Below are 19,665 nucleotides of genomic sequence, written 5' to 3' on the forward strand. Positions count from 1 at the left end.
TCTATTTGGAGATAAATAGATCACAAAAACATACTGTTTTTTAGATAAAGTAAATTAGAGAACAAAACTAACAGTTTGATACCATATATGTCTTAAAAGTACATACCAAAAAAAATATTTGTATAGGCACAATGAAATGAAATGAAAAAAAGTATTTGTAATGGTCTGAAGGACACTCACCAAACTTATATCATAATGACCTCTGAACAATGGGAGAAGATGATCAAGATTAGAGGTGGTTGTCAAAGGAAAGTGTAGCTTCATTTTTAATGTTCCAAGTTTTAAAGAAAAAGTGACTATAATTTTAGTATTAAAATCAATTTCTTAAGTAAAAGACAACTGAAAGCATGTTTTAAAAGTCCAATTTATTAGGTTTTCAGTTTTACATCCTAATATTCATATACTGCAGACTTCAAGAATCTGAAAGCTGCTTGTGAATTCATAAAGAATTCACATTCAGCCAATAAATGGCCACAGAGGCCACAGGAAATCCCGAACTTGGACCCCAGCATGGTCAAAGTAGAAGTCAAAAGGAGAATCAGAATTCCAGCTGAGAGAGAAGAAAGGAAGAAACGAGTCAGGCAGACAGTTAGGGTGGGTCTTCGGATAAATTCTTGCAAACTGAAGAGCAGCCTGCAGGCACAGATAAGGGAACTTGCACAGGGGGGCTTGCCCAGCCATGACCGCAATGGAAAATTCCATCCCCTAACACATGCACAGTAAGGAGAACAAAGAATATAGTAACTTAAGCTAAGGGCCTGCATGTATACTAGGAGGTCAGGGTAGAGCTACCAGAAATTTACACCTTATGCAAATGAGATGCCCAGCCCTCATCGGTTTCTTATAAAAGCCCCTGCATTAAACTGTGAAAACCACCAACCCTCTTCTGGGTCCCCTCTCCCCAGCAGAGAGCTTTCTCCTTTCGCTCATTAAACTTTCACTCCAACCTCACCCTTTAATTCTCTTGGTCCTGAGACAAAGTATTCCAGATAATAACTCACACAAAGAGTCCACTGCATTGTGGTGCATTGGCCAGACTGTAACACAGCAGTGTTTGCAAAGCTTTTGTTGTGCAAGTACACATTTTGACTACATTTGGGACAGGAAATTCATTGTTAAAATAAACGGAATATAAATAGTGTTCCGGCCAAAATATTAAGTGTCTTCAGGACTAAAATAATAATTCAATGATTTTTTTGTTTTCTTTTTTTAGACAGAGTCTCAGTCTGTCACCCAGGCTGTAGTGCAATGGCACAATCTCAGCTCACTGCAACCTCCACCTCCCAGATTGAAGCAATTCTCCTGCCTCAGCCTCACAAGTAGATGGGATTACAGGCCTGCCCCACCACGCTCGGCTAATTTTGTATTTTTAGTAGAGACAGTTTATCCACGTTGGTCAGGCTGGTCTCCAACTCCCGACCTCAGGTATCCATCTACCTAGGCCTCCCAAAGTGCTGGGATTATAGGCGTGAGCCACCGTACCCAGCCCCAAAATCATTTTCTTTTCTAACAAAGAGCAGCCTGTAAAATCAAGCTGCAGGCAAAGACAAGCAAGTTGGAAGCTTACATGGGTGAATGTCGGCAGTTGTGCCAAAAGGAAATGGTTTCCTGAGACTAGGCATGTTCATCTTCACTTCTTTTTGCCAAACCATGTGCACAGTATGGAGAAGACAATGTGGCACCAGCCAGGCAAAGACCCTATTTGCCTAATAAGATTAGGGTGGGACCACCAGCCTTCCCCACACACTACGTAAACATCACACCTGGTCGAACCAATCTCTGGGCCTTACGTAAATCAGACACTGCCTCCTCAAGCCTGCCTATAAAATCTGGTACAGTCTGCAGCTGGCCAGTTTTTCCCTTTTGGGAGCCCCTCTCTCTTGCAAGGGAGAGAGCTGTTCTTCTTTCTCTTTCTTTTGCCTATTAAACCTCTGCTCCTAAACTCACTGGTCATGTGTGTCCATGTCCTTAATCTTCTTGGTGTGAGATGACAAACCCTGGGTATTTATCCCAGACAACAACACCACTTCAACATAATTTACTAGGACCTCATGGTAAAGCAAAGAACCTGCTCAGTTACAACACACCCATTCATGACGAGAAATCATGACAAGTTTCAAAACCCACAAAACAATCTGTAAACTAAAAATAACATTCCAAGCCTTCCAACTGACTGAATGGAGACCTCCTCTTGGCCAAGGGCATTCCAAAGTAAACCTGAAACTAGTTCAGGCCTTGATGGAAAATGGAGGCCTGACATACCTCATTATACCCTTCTCCCTTTGGAATTCAGACACAACTGACCAGCATTAACATTAAAACAGAGATCTTAAGACTGACAGAATAGACTCCTGTAGCAATAAGATACCAAACTCCAACCTGACTCTAGTATAGCATTACATGACAGATAACAGCCCTGAAAGATATCAAAGTATTTTACCTGAAAATATATTTGTCTTTTTTTTTTTTTTTTAAAGACAGAGTCTCACTCTGTCACCAGACTGAAGTGCAGTGGTGCCATCTCAGCTCACTACAACCTCCATCTGCTGGGTTCAAGTGATTCTCCTGCTTCAGCTTCCCAAGTAGCTGGGACTACAGGTGAGTGCCACCATACCCAGCTAATTTTTGTCTTTTTAGTAGAGACAGGGTTTCACCATGTTGGCCAGGATAGTCTCCATCTCTTGACCTCATGATCCTCCTGCCTCAGACTCCCAAACAGTTGGGATTACAAGCATGAGCCACTGCGCCCCACCTTCTTTGTCATATTTTTAAATGGCCCTGCAAAGCTGTCTCTTGTGGAGGAAATGTACATTCTGTAAAGAATCTCTTTCCTTTATTAGGTCTTTTCAGGAGAGTCTAGCACCTTTTAGGGTCTGATAAGAAGACATTTACCATCTATTGTCTCTGAAGCCTGCTACAGAGACATCATCTACATAACAAGAACCTGGGCCTTCCTACTGGCGCAGTGGCTCACACCTGCAATCCCAGCACTTTGGGAGGCCAAGGCAGGCAGATCACCTGAGGTTAGAAGTTCCAGACCAGACTGGCCAACATGGTGAAACCCTGTCTCTACTAAAAATACAAAAATTAGCTGGGTGTGGTGGTGTGCACCTGTAGTCCCAGCTACTCGGGAAGCTGAGGCAGGAGAATCACTTGAACCTGGGAGGCAGAGGTTGCAGCGAGCCGAGATCACACCACTGCACTCCAGTCTGGGTGGCAGAGCGAGACTCCATCTCAATAAATAAATAAATAAATTGATGGCGACTTGTCTCAGATACTTTTTGATTTACAAATCCAATGGTGTAATGCCAATCCCTAAAACAGGGTCCAAACAATGCAGTCCAAGTAGACATCTCTCCCAGGTTCTTGCATTTCAAGGATAATTTTGAAGTAGAGCATAGAATGAATGAAATACATATTCTTCAGCCAATCCTTTATAATAGCATTGACTGCATTTATTTAGTTAATATAAGAAACACAATTTCCAAGACCTCTTGTTCAGGTATTAAGAGTGCATTCCTCATCACCTTGATCCAGTTTCTTGCAGAGACCAGGTGAATGAGTGCAAAGGCCTCATTTATCTGACACCAGCCTACCAAGCTTTCAAAAGTCACATAGCCTAAGCTGATGTAAGAATGCAAAGGCATTTCAGTATTAGACTGGAAATGAATGGTTGTGCCAAGGCTTCATCCAAAAAGAATGGAGACAGAAGCAAGAGGCTCCTCACTGTTCTCCTTTCCGTCTCACTTTGTGCCGACCTAACCTTTATGCTGCCACAAAGTAGCCACTCTGAAATGCAGACCTGATCCATCTCTCCCCACCTACAAAGCTGCCCATGATAGACAAGGTAAGGAATAAACTCCTTAAGGTATGTGAGTCTCTTCTCTATCAGCCAAAACCCACATCCCCAGGGTTTCTTCCCCAGTGCCCAATATCTAGCCTGACCTCCAGTCACATGGAAACATTAAATTTGTTTCGGCATCCACAGAGCTTTCATAGCTGTTTCACCTTCTGGCTTCTTCCTCTTCCTTCACAAGCTGCTTCTCCACTGGGCAAAAGTCTGGGCCCCATTCAAGAGTTGGAACAGGTGTTTTTGTGAAGGCTTCCTAGGATCCCTAGGCATAATTTCCCTTCCTTCCTTCCTTCCTTCCTTCCTTTCTTCCTTCCTTCCTTCCTCCCTCCCTCCCTCCCTTTCTTCCTTCCTTCCCTCCTTCCTCTTTTCTTTCCTTCCTTCCTTCCCTCCCTCCCTCCTTTCTTTCTCTCTCTCTCTCTCTCTTTCTTTCTTTCTTTCTTTCCAGGATTTCACTCTATCATCCAGGCTAGAGTGCAGTGGCACGCTCATGGCTCACTGCAGCCTTGACCTCCCAGTCTCAAGCGATCGTCTTACCTCCGCCTCCCAGGTAGCTGGGACTATAAGCACGTGCCACCACACCCAGCTAATTTTTGTAATTTTTTAGAGACAGAGTTTCACCATGTTGTCCAGGCTGGTCAAAATTTCTTTTTATCCCAGTTACCACTCCTACGCACATGTCCATCTTGCTTTATTTATATTGGTTAATATTTCTGCAATTGTCTAATCGATGAAAAAAATGAATGCCACACACAGTCCTACCAGAGATAACTCTATTGTATTTTGATGCATTTCTTTTTTTTTTTTTTTTCCGGAGACAGGGTCTCATTCTGTCACCCAGACTGGAGTGCAGTGCCATGATTTTGGCTCACCGCAACCTCCACCCGCCAGGCTCAAGGGATTCTCCTACCTCAGACTCCAGAGTAGGTGGGATTACAGGCGCATGCCACTACTGCCCAAATAATTTTTGTATTGTTAGTAGAGACAGGGTTTTCACCATCTTGGCCAGGCTGGTCTTGAACTCCTGACCTCACATGATTCACCTGCCTCAGCCTCCCAAAGTGTTGGGATTACAGGCATGAGCCATGGTGCCCGATTTTTTTTTTTTTTTTTTTTTTTTTAAGATGGAGCCTCTCTCACTCTATTGTCCAGGCTGGAGTGCAGTGGCAGAATCTCAGCTCATGGCAACCTCTGCCTCCCGGGCTCAAGCAATTTTCCTACCTCACCCTCCCCAGTAGCTGTAACTACAGGTGTGCACCACCATGCCCAGCTAGTTTTTGTATTTTCACTAGAGACAGGGTTTCACCATGTTGGCCAGGCTGGTCTCGAACTCCTGACCTCAAGTGATCTGCCCGCCTTGGCATCCCAAAGTGCTGGGATTACAGGCGTAAGCCACCATGCCTTGCCAATGCATTTCTTTATAGTGTTTTTCTAATACAAATATATCATGTATTTTTTAAAAATATAATTGGGGTTATACGGTAACTACAATTTTACAACCTGTTTTCTACGTTTAATATTAATATTTCCCCAAGTGTTCTTTTAAAATGTTAACAGCTGCACAATATTCCATCATAAAGCTGTATTTTCAGTTGACTACTCTCCCACAATTGGACTTTTCGTTCTCTTTCTAATTGGTCACTATTATAAATCTGTTATAATTCTGTTTCCTTAGGATGAGGAAAGTTGTTTCTCTGGAAAAGAAACAACTGAGTCAAAGGGAATAAAAATTGTTTTGATACATATTGCATATAAAATAGCACCAATTTACACTCCCACCAATTATATACAATAAGGTTCATGACTTTAAGGGTCACTGCTTAATCAGTTCCTTCTCAATATTTCTATATACCTTTTAAGAGGTGTTGTAATATTTTATTACATTATTTAACAATAATATAATATTTATTTAATAATAAAATATTTAAATAAATAATTAATAATATATTTATTAATAATTATTATTAATAAGTAACTATAAATGAATTATAAATAAATCATAAATAAATAATTTGATAATTTATTAATAATTATAAATGAATTATAAATAAATTATGAATAAATAATATTATTTATTATTTATTTAAATATTTTATTATTAAATAATATAATAAATATTACGTTTTATACATATTACATATTACATATACAAAATATATGACAAATAATATTAATAATATTATTTATTAATAAATAATAAATTTGTTATTTAAATAAAATAATAAATATTTTATATGTTATTATTAAATAAATAATATATTTATTATTATATTAAATAATATATTTATTTAATAATAACATATAAAAATAAATATTTATTTAATAATAAAATAATAACTGTATTATAATATTTATCACACAAAGAATAATAATAGTAGTAACATTACTCATCCTTTTTTTAAGGACTTGGTATATACAGATAAGCACTTTACTAACAGGATTGCACTCAACCCTTACAACAGTTCTTAGAAAGGATGAGGAACTCGGGCTTACCCAAGGACCCACAGGCAATGAGTAAAGCAGAACCTGGATTCAAACCCACAAGTCTCTGATCTTAACACCCATGCTTTTACCCTGGGTTTTGTAAATGTTTTTGTCTACGAGCTATCAGTATGAGTTTACGGAACAAATTTAAATATTTGTTTGTTTTAAAGTGATATACTACTGGGTCCGGGCGCAGTGGCGATGCCTGTAATCCCACCAGTTTGGGAGGCCAAGGCCCATAGATCGCTAGAAGTCAGGAGATCAAGACCAGGCTGGCCAACATGGTGAAACCTCATCTCTACCAAAAATACAAAACTTAGCCAAGTGTGGTGGCACACATCTATAGTCCCAGCTACTCGGGAGGCTGAGGCAGAAGAATGGCTTGAACCCAGGAGGCAGAGGCTGCAGTGAGCCTAAATTATGCCGCTATACTCCAGCCTGGGCAACAGAGCTAGACTCTGTCTCAAAGGAAAAAAAAAGGTATACTCCTGGGCACATTGGCTTACCCCTGTAAACCTAGCACATTGGGAGGTTGAGATAAGAGGACTGCTTATGCTCAGGAGTCTGAGACTAGCCTGACAACATAGTGAGACCCCATCTCTACAAAAATTAAAAAATTAGCCAGGCATGGTAGTGTGCCTGTGGTCCCAGCAAGCTACTCAGGAGGCTGAGGTGGGAGATTGCTCAAGCCCAGGAAATCGAGGCTGCAATGAGCTCTGATTGTGCCACCATAGTACAGTCTGGGTGACAGAGACTGAGACCCTGTCTCAAAAATAAAAAAGATATACATATACTACTGTACATATTATGCACATTACCAAACATACACAAAAATGTAAATTAAGATTGAGATAAACAAAAATTCAAATCTTATCTTCTTGGACCTCTCATAAATCATCTTGTGTTTTATGTCTACCTACTAGAATGTAAGCTCCACGAGAGCAGGCCCTCCGTTTTCCAGTACTGCGTCTGCAACAGTGCCTGGCAGATAGTATGCACTCATGAAATGTATGTTGGACATTAATAAATGAATGAATGGTTCAGCTACAATGTTGTATAGTTGAAGGCAGAACCTAGAAATCAATTATATTTTTATCCTTAGCACCGAGCACATTTCCTAGCAGATAATGAACACCCCATAAATATCTAGTGAGTGAATATACATTTAATGTTTGTTAAATAAATTAATGGATGGATAAATGAATGAGCACATGGATAAGAAGATAAATAGACAAACATAGAAAGGCTTCTTCCCTCTGATCGCTTTCTAGGGTTAGCGTGTCAAAGATAAAAATACCTGGCTGATGGGCGCAGTGGCTCAAGCCTGTAATCCCAGCACTTTGGGAGGCCGCGACGGGCAGATCACGAGGTCATGAGATCAAGACCATCCTGGCTAACACGGTGAAACCCCGTCTCTACTAAAAAATACAAAAAATTAGCCAGGCGTGGTGGCGGGCGCCTGTAGTCCCAGCTACTCGGGAGGCTGAGGCAGGAGAATGGCGTGAACCCGGGAGGCGGAGCTTGCAGTGAGCCAAGGTCGCGCCACTGCACTCCAGCCTGGGCGACAGAGCGAGACTCCGTCTCAAAAAAAAAAAAAAAAATACCTGGCTGAACTTAATTATAATAACACCTTACTATTGCAAAGAATACTCCCCTAGAACAAGTATAGATGGAATTTCACGATGTCTTATAAAACTAGGAAATTATAAACCCCCTATTTTAAAAATTAGCCCGGGCTAGACAAAACCTCAGAAGCAAAGATAGTGAGTTTTAGAAGAACTGGAAAGTGTAGTAGGCAGTTGACCAAGATACACTGGAGAGGCAAAGCCATGAATTATTCATCCACATCTTATTAGGTAAGGATAAAAATATAAAACACCTATAAAATACTTACCTTGAAGCTGGGTGCGGTGGCTCACGCCTGAAATCCCAGCACTTTGGGAGGCCAAGGCAGGTGGATCACCTGAGGTCAGGAGTTCGAGTCCAGCCTGGCCAACATAGTGAAACCCCATCTCTACTAAAAATACAAAAATTAACCAGGCATGGTGGCAGGCACCTGTAATCCCAGCTACTCAGGAGGCTGAGGCAGGAGAATTGCTTAAACCCAGGAGGTGGAGGTTGCAGTGAGCTGAGGTTGTGCCACTGCACTCCAGCCTGGGTGACAAAACGAGACTCTATTAAAAAAAACAAACAAACAAACAAACAAACAAACAAAACTTACTTATAAAATTATAAACCTTAATATTTGACTAATAAGTTTGCAATTATTTGCAATTATTTCTTTAACTCATTCTATCTTTAAAAGCTCATTATTACCTCCTTTGCAATATCTAATCTTAATCTCAAGGTTTTTTTTTTTTTTGCATGCCAGATGTACATTATGGGAAATTATATTAACACACCCTTCTGACTTCAGTATCTTTATTCTGTAACCTCACTGATATATGACATTTAAATTCACTTGTTAGTCCGAAAACACTAAAATGCTTTGTTTGGCCTTTTCCTTCAGTTTTTACTGTAATAAATAATTCATTTCTAGAATTAGCATAAATGTGAAATTTTTCTCTGAAACTCTTTTTCTACCGCAGAGATAAAAGAATGGCTGTCTGGTTCATCACTGTAGCCTCATTGACTGAGTATCAGTAAATATTTAAAGAATGAATGAACAAAATGATGCAGTGAGAATTCAAACCAAGACTTTCTGACTCCAAAGCCCATGCTCTTACTCACAATGTTTTTTGTTGTTGTTGTTTGTTTTGTGGGTTTGTTTGTTTGTTTTTGAGATGGAGTCTCGTTCTGTTGCCCAGGCTGGAGTGCAGTGGTGCGATCTCTGCTTACCACAACCTCCACCTGCCAGGTTCAAGCGATTCTCCTACTTCAGCCTCCCAAGTAGCTGGGATTACAGGTGTGCACCACCATGCCTGGCTAATTTTTGTATTTTTAGTAGAGACGGGGTTTCACTATGTTGGCCAGGCTGGTCTCGAACTCCTGACCTCGTGATCCGGCTGCCTCGGCCTCCCAAAGTGCTGGGGTTACAGGCGTGAACCACCACGCCCGGCTTCTTACTCACAATGTTATTGTCCCATATATGCCTGGCTAAAAGTTGAAATGATCACCTTTCCCTAAATTGAATGATTTTCTGACACTTGATATTGCTGTCTCTAAGACTGTTGTAACGATGACTTGCATTTCCATAAGTCATGCTAACTCAAATAATTAATTTAATTTTAATTAATTCATAAATCTCTTTCTAACCACTTTTTGGAAGATACATTCTTCCATGTTCATAACTGTACACATTCATAAATGTACAGATTGGATCTTGTTGATTTCAGAGCTATAATTTAGTTTAATATAAAGTTCTATGAAGCTTAAAAATATCTGTTCAAGTTAGTAAGATAATTTCTTAGGCTGGACTCAAAGAAAGTCACAGGCAAATTAATTAACTTCAGGTCCTATTTTAAGCAACTAGCCGTTTTTTAGCATTTACATGGGATGTATCTCCATAGGAGGTATTGGGTATAACTGTCAAGAATAATGAATACAAATTTGGGAACAGTGTCACATATGGAATAGCCCCTGAGAAAGGAATGGTGGAATCAAAAGTCCCTGTTGACAACCACATGAGACACTCTTTATTCATCATTATCATAGATAGATAGATAGATAGATAGATAGATAGATAGATAGATAGACAAGACAGAGAGAGAGAAAGAGGGGGAGAAAGAGAGAGAGATCTTCCCACATGTTAAAGATTTTAGAACTCTTCCAAAATGGGATTTTTTTCACTTCACTTATTATAAGATACTTGATACTTTTTATTTTAAAGTGAAAAATTTTCTAAGATACAATGTTTATTTATTTTTTTTTAATTTTTTTTTTTTTTTTTGAGACAGTTTCACTCTTATTGCCCAGGCTGGAGTGCAATGGCATGATCCAGCTCACTACAACCTCCACCTCCCAGGTTCAAGTGATTCTCTTGCCTCAGCCTCCCGAGTAGCTGGGATTATAGGCATGCACCACCACGCCCGGCTAATTTTGTATTTTTAGTAGAAATGGGATTTCTCCATGTTGGTCAGGCTGGTCTCGAACTCCTGACCTCAGGTGATCTACTCGCTTCGCCCTTCCAAATTGCTGGGATTGTAGGCATGAGCCACCATGCCCAGCCTATTTATTTACTTATTTATTTATTTGAGACAGAGTCTCACTCTGTCACCCAGGCTGGAGTGCAGTGGTGCGATCTCAGCTCACTGCAACCTCTAACTCCTGGGTTCAAGCAATTCTCATGCCTCAGCCTCCTGAGTAGCTGGGATTACAGGCGCATGCCACCACTCCCGCCTAATTTTGTTTTTTGGTTTTTGGTTTTTTTGAGATGGAGTTTCGCTCTTGTCACCTAGGCTGTAGCACAATGGCATGATCTCTGCTCGCTGCAACCTCTACCTCCTGGGTTCAAGCAATCCTCCTGCCTCAGCCTCCCCAGTAGCTGGAACGACAGGCACCCTCCACTACGCCTGGCTAATTTTGTATTTTTAAGAGAGGCAGGGTTTCACCATGTTGGCCAGGCTAGTCTCGAACTCCTGACCTCAGGTGATCCATCTGCCTCAGCCTCCCGAAGTGCTGGGATTATAGGCGTGAGCCACTGGGTCCGGCATACATAATATTTTATCTCAGATGTTGAGTGGTGTGCTTCAAACCTTAATAAGCTATTGATTTAAATTATCTCCTCAGGAATATTTCCCTTAAATAGACTTGAAATATAGTTAATCCCATCTTCCAAAAGAGCAATGCTTTAGTGCCACAAAATTGTGTAACTAGGGAGACTGAAGACTGTTGGATGTCATTTCAATACTCATCAGTTTCATATCAACCTATAGGAGAAGGAGCAAACAACTTTAAGACTGAATTTTCCATTATCTATCAGTAACTCTTCTATTGTTAATATTTATCAATGTTTTATTTTCTTTTTCTTTCTTTCTTTCTTTTTTTTATTTTGAGATGGAGTCTCGCTCTGTCATCAGGCTGGAGTACAGTGGCATGATCTCCGCTCACTGCAACCTCCAACTCCCGGGTTCAAGCAATTCTCCTGCCTCAGCCTCCCGCATAGCTGGGATTACAGGCGCACGCCACCACATCCAGCTAATTTTTGTATTTTTAGTAGAGACAGGGTTTCACCATGTTGGCCAGGATGGTCTTGATCTCTTGACCTCATGATCTATCCACCTCGGCCTCCCAAAGTGCTGAGATTGCAGGCATGAGCCACTGCACCTGGCCAGTATTTATCAATGTTTTCTACACAATGTTTCTACACACAGTTTCATCTCCCTACAGGGCTGCCTTATAATTTTTGTGGGCCCCATACACTTTTGCCTTCATGGGTCCCCGCTTCCACAGAAGATATTAAAAATAATTTTTTGTGACTACATTAGTATAAAGATGAATGTATCAAAATACTATGTATCAAAACACAGACCCTCCTGAACTTACAATGGGGTTGCATCCTCATAAACCCATGGTAAAGTTGAAAAAATCCTAAGTTGAACCATCATAAGTTGGGGACCATCTGTAATTTTTTCAACTTCAAAGCTCATTTTTTTTCTCTACTGATTAAAAAAAAATAGAACATTCTCATGGATCCTTAAAAGAATGGTAGGCTACCGTGAGCACTGCTGGATTGGTTAGCCCTGTCTGTCTAGGAAATTGGGCAGGGGCTACAACAGGCTCTTCCCAGCATCCTGCTGTCCATTATTCACCTTTAGTTCTGTGTGTCAAGTACCTGTTGGCCTAGCTATACCCTGCCCTCTGTGTGGGCTCCAGATCCCCTCATTTCAACAAACCCCTCAAGCATGGAAGGACTCACGGTGAAGTTCCCCTGTATATTAGTCAGGATTCTCCAGAGAAACAGAACCAGTAGGATGTGTATGTACATAGAGCAAGATTCATTTTAAGGAACTAGTTTACAAGATTGTGGGGAATGGCAAGTTGGAAATCTGAAGGACAGGCCAGCAGCCTGGAGACCCAGGAAAGAACTGATGTTGCAGCTCAAGTCCAAAGGGAGTCTGGAGGCAGAATTCCCTATTGCTTGGGAAATCTTAGTCTTTTCTCTTCAGGCCTTCAACAGCTTGGATGAGGCCCACCCACATTACAGAGGACCATCTACTTTAGTTTCAGTCTATTGATTTAAATGTTAATCTCATCTAAAAACAAACAAACAAACCAACCCAAAAAAACCTCCCAGCAATACATAAAATGAACCATTACATCTTGTGTTTCCAAAAGAGTGTGGTCTTAAGGTTGATACCAGACCATTACACAAGGTTACAAAAATCTTCATGCAAATATCCCTGCCAGGATTGGAGAAGGAATAAACTGTCTCCAGGTCAAAATGATGTGAAATGAAACTATATCACCTGCATCTTGAATAAATCTATCTTTGTAAGTTTGAATAAATCCGAATGTTTTAATTTCACTGTTAGGTAAACGTCAGTCTGCCCATTTGCCTTCATGAATAGAAGCACAGGCATTGATCTCTATTCAAATGGCATGGTTTAAAATCGTGAACCAGACATTAAATAGTTGGTAATTACTATCAGAAAGAAACACTTAACAGCCAATATGGTCAAAACCATAATCATTTTTTGGCAATTATTCTCTAAAATTCTAATTGTCAATTCTAAATAAATCCCCGTGATAAGTCAACTCATTCTATTACTTGGAGGTATATTTTGTGGGTAGATATTGCTGGTGGGTCCAGGAGGATATAGCTTAGGCCAACACTGGAAGATTTCCAGAACTACAGAATTCTTTTATTTCTCTATTTATTTTTTAGAGACAGCATCTCACTCTATCACCCAGGCTGGAGTGAAGCGGTACAAATCATAGCTCACTGCAGCCTTGAACTCCTGTGCTCAAGGTATCCTCCTGCCCCAACCTCCTGAGTAGCTGGAACTACAGACACACGCCACCATGCCCGCTGTTTGTTTGTTTGTTTGTTTGTTTAATTTTTTTGTAGAGATGGGGTCTCACTATGTTGCTCAGGCTGGTCTCAAACTCCTGGCTTCAAGACAGCCTCCTGCCTTGGCCTCCCAAACTGCTAGGATTAAAAGCATGAGCCACCATGACCGGCCTTGAGTTCTTGATTTTTAAGAAGTGGACTTTCTGGAACAGAAGAATGATTTAAATTTTCAAAAGCATGACTTTGCATATCAATAGCAAAGCCTTGAGGAGTCACAGCACAAGAATCCTTGCTTTTAATCCTAGAGTGGAGAACGATCCATATGGAGACCCATTTTCCCACCTGAAAGGGAATGTGTGCCACCAACACAGGGGGAAAGGGGAGGCAGGACCAGTGCTGAGATGCTGGCTGCCCTCTTGGGACCTGGATGCATGGTGGGCATAAACACTCCAGCTGGTTCCTGGCTTCCTAGTACGCAGGCCACTGAGATGGGAGCCTCTCAGAGAAGGACTGCAGGCAGTACAGCTCCTGGGAGTAGAATAAATGACAAAGACTAAGAGAAGTGCCAAGGGGGCCAGAGGGAAGTTCCGCAGGCCTCCAAGTCCAGGTGACACTTTTTAACTCCCTACCTGACTTGACCTCCTTTTTGGCCTTTGACACACAAATCACTTACTGCTGGGGAATCCTCCTTACTCTCATGCCCCCACTCTCTTCCAAGCATCTCTCCTTTTTCCCACTTCTCTGGCCCTCCGCTCAGTCACTACTGCAGCTCACTTCCTTCACCCACTCACAACTTGATATTTGCTGTGTTCTGTCCTCGACGCTGTCTCCTCATGAGAGTGGGACATTCTCACTGGGTTACTTCATGCCCTTCTGCCATCTCAGCCACTTCCAGTATCTAATGGCTCCCAAATCTGCATCTCTAACTAGAGATTGACATTTCCAGCCATCTAGTGACCATCATTTACATGTCCTGGTGGCATGTCAAGGTCAGCATCACCCCCTGACCACCACAACCATTGCCCCAGTAACCTCAGCAAAACCTCCTTTCCCTCGTCCCTCCCTGGTCTACTAGAGCACCCTGTGTAATTATGTTTGTTCACTGTGTCTGTCCCTCTAGGTTCTTCTCTGAGACCATATATTTACTCTAGCCATGCTTGCCTTCTTCCTTTTTAAAATTTTTATTTATTATCAATTATTATTTACCTGACTCAATTGTAAGCTCCACAGTTAGAAACAGGGAAACATTGACTTCTACTTTGTAACTCCATTTGTTGCCTGGCACATAATTTTTTTAAATTTTTATTTCAATCCTACAGAAAAGTTGCAAGAATAATCCAATGAACTCAAGTATGTTTCACTTTGATTAACCAATTGTGAGAACAGTGTGCTACATTTGATTTATTCCTTTCTCTATGTGTATATTACAGTATGATTGCTGAATCACTTGTGAGCGATTTGCAGACACTATGGCCCTTTACCCCTAAACACTTCCGCTTGTATTTTCTAAGAACAAGGACATTCCTCTTCATACAATTGTCAAATTCAAGAAATTTAACAATGACACTGTATTATTCACCAATTATCTCAATAATGTTCCTTAGAGAAACAATAAATGCATTACATGTGCCAAGTTTCTTTAGTCTATTGAATCTGGAACAGTTTTGCAGCCTTTTTTTTTTTTTTTTTTTTTGTCTTCTGGCATGAGGTTCCATCTGCAATGCACTGAGAACAACACAACACCTCTTATCCAATTGCCAAAAATGCCCCAAATGATTAACTTGAATCTAATCATGTGGGAACATTAGATATACCCAAATCGAGGAACATTCCACAAACTGCACTCTTTCTAAACACATCACCGGGTGCAGTGGCTCACCCTTGTAATCCCAGCACTTTGGGAGACTGGGGCAGGTGGATCACCTGAGGTCGGGAGTTCAAAACCAGCCTGGACGACATGGTGAAACCCCATTTCTAGTAACAATACAAAAATTTGCTGGGTGTGGTGGTGCACACCTGTAACCCCAGCTACTCGGGAGGCTGAGGCAGGAGAATCACTTGAACGTGGAAGGCGGAGGTTGCAGTGAGCTGAGATCGCACCACTGCACAGCAGCAGCTTGGGTGACAAGAGCAAGCCTCCCTCTCAAAAAAATAAAAATAAAAATAAAATAAACACATCAAGCTCATTCCCACCCAAGGGCCTGGCACCACTCTTGCTGTTTCTAAGAATATTCCAATTCAGCATGTTATCTCCTTAGAGGGTCAACCCTCCCCACCCTACCCAGACTAGACCTCACCTTTCACCTCATTCCATCTCCATTCTGTTATTCTGCTTTATTTTCTTTTCAAAAGACTTAACACTCTCTAAAATTACCTTGTTTATCTATTTGTTTACTTTTTTCTTTTTTTTTTAAGACAGAGTCTGGCTCTGTCTCCCAGGCTGGAGTGCAGTGGCGCGATCTCGGCTCACTGCAAGCTCCGCCTCCCAGGTTCACTCCATTCTCCTGCCTCAGCCTCCGGAGTAGCTGGGACCACAGGTGCCTGCTACCACGCCCGGCTAATTTTTTTTGTATTTTTAGTAGAGACGGGGTTTCACTGTGTTAGCCAGGATGGTCTCGATCTCCTGACCTCGTGATCCGCCTGCCTCGGCCTCCCAAAGTGCTGAGATTACAAGCACGAGCCTCCGCGCCCGGCCTATTTGTTTACTTTTTAAAAATCTATTTCTCCCACTAGGATATAACTTTTTTTTTTTTTTTTTTTTTTTTGAGACGGAGTCTTACTCTGTCGCCCAGGCTGGAGTGCAGTGGCCGGATCTCAGCTCACTGCAAGCTCCGCCTCCCGGGTTCACGCCATTCTCCTGCCTCAGCCTCCTGAGTAGCTGGGACTACAGGCGCCCGCCACCACGCCCAGCTAGTTTTTTTGTACTTTTTAGTAGAGACGGGTTTCACCGTGTTCGCCAGGATGGTCTCGATCTCCTGACCTCGTGATCCGCCTGTCTCGGCCTCCCAAAGTGCTGGGATTACAGGTTTGAGCCACCGCGCCAGGCCTTTTTTTTTTTTTTTTTTAGATGGAGTCTTGCCCCGTCGCTAGGTCAGAGTGCAGCGGCGTGATCTCATCTCACTGCAACCTCCGCCTCCCTGGTTCGAGCGATTCTCCTGCCTCAGCTTTCCGAGTAGCTGGGACTACAGGCGCGCCCCACCACGCCCAGCTAATTTTTTGTATTTTTAGTAGAGACGGAGTTTCACCATGTTGGCCAGGATGGTCTCCATCTCCTGACCTCATGATACTCCCACCTCACGATTCTCCCACATTGGCCTCCCAAAGTGCTGGGATGACAGGCATGAGCCACCGCACCCGGCTGTGGATATAACTTTTATGAGAGGGGTACCGTATCTAAAAGAGCATCCGCTTGAAAATGGGCACTTATTTTATTGTTGGTCAGGGAAAAAGTTCTTTATCTTCAGTGCCTAACAGAGTGCCTAAGACTCAATAAGTGTTTGTCAAATGGGTGACTAATATAATGTATGATTCACTAAGCAGAATATTTATGGTTCCCATTTCCTCCTGAGTTTTCATTTTTGCTTACTCCAAACATTCCTAAGATTTCAACAAGAGTTCCTTTTCAGTGTTCAACTATCCATTTCTTTTAGTCTGGAGTAGAAAAGACTTAGGGAAATGTGACAATTATAGTCATGTCTTAAAATTGTTCCTTCTTGCACAGACATTGAGGTTAGACTACGATGGCCTTAATATGCTGAAAAATGCATTTTTATATGACACTAATAAGGAATATTCAAGAGGAAAAGCATAAGGGAAATTCAGTCAATGAAAAGGAAGTCATTTCAGTTACTCAGAAGTATAAATCAGATATTTATTTTTATGAGACTGACCCATTCCTTATGGCACTAATAAGGGAACTCAGATATTTATTGATTGATCATTTACTAATTATTATTGCCATTATTATTTTTAGAGTCAAAGTCTTGCTCTGCACACAGCCTGGAGTGCAGTGGCGCGATCATGGCTCACTGCAATCTCAAAATTCTTGGGCTCAAGCGATCCTCCAGCCTCAATATCCTGAGTTGCTGGGATTACAGGTATGGGCCACCATGCCTGGTTTAGACAGTTATTTTTATAAGCAATATCTGAACATGCAGATATATAAGCTATCAGCAATAGCTGTGCTGGTATCAATAAGAGAAAGAAGGAGGTGCTACTGGTCTGCCTCAGCAATGCCTTTGAACTTCTCTGCCTTAGATCAAAGCCACCAAAGCACCAATTTCAAAGGAAAGAAAGTTGGAAGCAAAACAAAGAAATAAAGAAACCTTGGGTAAAAGAGCATAGCATAAATAATTCCTGGCTCAGCAAATGTTACTCCCTTTTTCAATAAAAAAAAAAAAAATCAAGTTGCCCTTGAACATGGAAAAAACTCTTTATAATTATTAGTCAACTTAATTCAAGTACAAACCAAGGAGTATTCACTATTGTTTGAAATACACTACACATTATATTTGGTAACAGTAAGTAAATACACAAGCAGTCTCTTTAAAATATGCAAAGAAAAAGTGACTCTGGCATTCAAAAAGCTCTCTCCTACCTGTTCTTTGAAGATTTTATCTCATCTCTAAAGCCAGGTGGTCAAAGAGTAGATAATACCAAAAGAAATTAAATGTTAAAGTTAAAATGAAGTTAGATATGTGTAAACGGATTAACTGGTTATCGTTTATTTTTTGAGACTTTTTTATTCTGAAATAATTCTAGAGTTCCAAAAAAGTTACAAAACAAAACAGAGTTTCTGTATGCCCTCTAACCAACGTCCCCTAATAGTAACGACTTATACAACTGAGGTAAATCTATCAAAACCAAGAAATTGACATTGTTACAATACTATTAACTAAGGAATAGACCTTATTCCAATATAATCAGTTTGTTTTTTCACTAATGTCCTTTTTTCTAGTCCAGAATCCATTTAGTTTTCATTTTTCCTTAGTATCCCCAAATCCTTACCTTGACAGTTTTGAAGAGTCCTGGTCAACATGTTGTAGAATGTCCTTCAAGGTGGGTTTTTCTAATGTTTGCTCACAATTAGATAGTCATTATTTTTAATAGTATAAAGCCTTTTTATTTAAAACAAGGGGAAACATTACTCATCTAATTCACTTCCCACCAATAGAGTACAATTTCTAAGCTTTTGTCTGGTTGATTATTTCATAGACGAAAGGCATTTATTCTCTTGGGTAATTGGGGAAAAATAATCCTGTTAATTTTTATAGCCATATCCCAAATAGTTTACATATTTCTATTCTTCACAGTGACTTACCCAAATTTACATTTCCGCACTTTTAGCAGCTCTCTTACCAAATTTTTGTCTGGTCGATCTACCAAATACCAAGAGATATGTTTAAAATATTCTCTTTAGTTGTGGATTTGTCTATTTGTCCTTACAGATTTTTGCTTCTGTCAATTTTCATTTTTCTATTTTGATGCTGTGTTCTTAGGAACATATACATTTAGAATTATTACAACTACCTGATGAATGAAATTTTTATCATTATTTAGTGACTCTCTTTACCACTACTGATGCTTTTCTTGCGTTAAAGTACTTTGCATAATATTAATATAGTCGATCAATTTTATGTTGGTTGTTATGTGACTGATATACATTTTTATACACTTTTGCTTTCAACCTTCCCATATCTTTTTGTTTAAATGTGTCTTTCATAAATAGCATATATTTAGATTTTTTAAATGCAATATGACTATTTCTTAGTTAACTAAGCGTTTTGTCCATATGTATTTATCGTAATTACTGATATGTTTCTATTTCTTTCAACTATCATTTGTGTTTTCTTTTTTCTCTATTCCTTCGGTTTCTTTTTCTCTGTATTCTGTTTTTCGGGGTGGTGGGATGGAGGTTGGTTTTCATTATATCTAGAGAAGACTTCTGATTTATGTTCATATGAAGAATGTGATTAGAGACAGATCTCTTCTTAAATTTGATTTTGAGAAAAAGGAGGAAAACAAAAAAAAACCAGAGCAAACCAGAAGAGGGAGGAAATGGTTCTTTAAAAAGTGGAAATAGATACTACCTCATACCCATTAGAAAGTCTACAAGAAAAGAAAAAAAAAAACAGAAAATAACAAGTGTGGGTGAGGATGTGGAGAAATGAAAACCTTTGTGCATTGCTGGTGAGAATGTAAGAAGTGTGCAGCCACTACGGAAACACTATGGCAGTTCCTCAAAAAACTAATAATAGAATGACCATAGGATCTAACAATTTCACTTCTGGGTATATATCCCTCAGAATTGAAAGCAGGGTCTCAAAGAGATATTGGTTCACTCATTTTCATAGCAGCATTATTTACAACAACCAAAAGA

The sequence above is a fragment of the Theropithecus gelada genome, chromosome 4, assembly GCF_003255815.1.
Source record: "Theropithecus gelada isolate Dixy chromosome 4, Tgel_1.0, whole genome shotgun sequence".
Lineage (NCBI taxonomy): Eukaryota > Metazoa > Chordata > Mammalia > Primates > Cercopithecidae > Theropithecus > Theropithecus gelada.